The sequence below is a fragment of the Monodon monoceros genome, unplaced genomic scaffold (assembly GCF_005190385.1).
Source record: "Monodon monoceros isolate NGI ecotype Baffin Bay Population unplaced genomic scaffold, NGI_Narwhal_1 Super_Scaffold_6, whole genome shotgun sequence".
Taxonomy (NCBI): Eukaryota; Metazoa; Chordata; class Mammalia; order Artiodactyla; family Monodontidae; genus Monodon; species Monodon monoceros.
This window is the reverse complement of record NW_021703783.1, coordinates 8,131,130-8,132,688: the sequence shown is the minus strand read 5'-3', so window position 1 is coordinate 8,132,688 and position 1,559 is coordinate 8,131,130.

Here is a 1,559-nt window from a genome sequence, read left to right as displayed (position 1 = left end):
TTTTTTTTTTTTTTTTTTTTTTGGTGGCCGAATAATATTTGTGAGACATATATATTTATTTCACATTTTCTTTATCCATTCGTCCTTCTGTGGACACTTAGGTTGTTTTCATAGTTGGCTATTGTGAATAATGCTTCAGTGAACATGGGAGTACAGATAACTCTAAGAAAATGATTCTGTTTCCACTGGATGTATATCCAGAACTGGGATTGCTGGATCATATGGTATCTCTATTGTTAAGTTCTTGAGGAACCACCATACGTTTTTCCAACTGCCTGTACCAGTTTACATTCCTATCAGTGGTGCACTAGGGTTCCCTTTTTACATCCTTGCCAGCATTTGTTGTATCTTGCTTTTTGGATATAGACATCCTAATAGATGTGGTGTATCTCATTTGATTTGCCTTTCCCTGATCATTAGTGACGTTGAGCACCTTTTCGTAAACCTGTTGGACATTTGTATGTTTTCTTTAAAAAAATGTCTATTCAGGTCCTTTACCCATTTTAAAAATCATATTCTTAGTTGTTTGTTTGTTTTTGTTTTCTGTTCTGCTATTGAGTTGTGTGAGTGCCATGTGTATTTTGTACACTAACCCCTTATCAGCATATGACTTGCAGATATTTACTCCCGTTCCAAAGGTGGCCTTCTCATTTTGCTGATGGTATCTTTTGTTGTGTGGAAGCTTTTTAGTTGGATGTAGTCCCACTTGTTTATTTTTGCTGTTGTTGCCTTTGTTTTTGGTGTCAAATCCAAAAACTCATTGCCAAGACCAATGTCAAGGAACATTTTCCCTATGCTTTCTTCTAGGATTTTTATAGTTTCAGGTCTTAAGTTCAGGTCCTTAATTCATTCTGAACTGATTTTTGTGTGTGGTGTAAGATAGGGGTCTGGTTTCATCTTTTGCAGTTGTATATTAAGTTTTTCCAACACCATTTATTGAAGAGACTGTCCTTTCCCCACCGTATACTCTTGGCATCTTTGTTGAAAATTAGTTGAGTGTATATGCTTATGTTTGTTTCTGGGCTCTCTGTTCTGTTCCATTGAACTATGTGTCTGTTTTTATGCCAATACTATCTGTTCTGATTACTATAGCTTGTACTGTGGTTTGAAATCAGGATGTGTGATGCTCCCAGCTTTGTTCTTTCTCAAGATTGCTTTGGCTGTTCAGAGTCTTTTGTAGTTCCATACAGATTTTAAGATTTTTTTCTATTTATGTGAAAAATGCTGTTATAATTTTGATAGAGCTTGCATTCAATCTGTAGATCTCTTGGGGGTGGTATGGATGTTTTAACAATATTAATTATTCTGATTCATGAGTATGGAATAGCTTTCCACTTATCTGTGTCTTCTTCACCTTCTTCAGTTTCTTTGAATGTCTTGCAGTTTTCAGTGTACAGATCTTTCACCTCATTAGTTAAATTTATTCCAAGGTATTTTGTTCTTTTTGATGCAGTTATAAATGAGATTGTTTTCTTAATTTGTCTTTCTGATAGTTCATTGTTAGTGTATAGAAATGCAACTGAATTTCGGATATTGAGTTTGTATCTTGCAAGTTTACT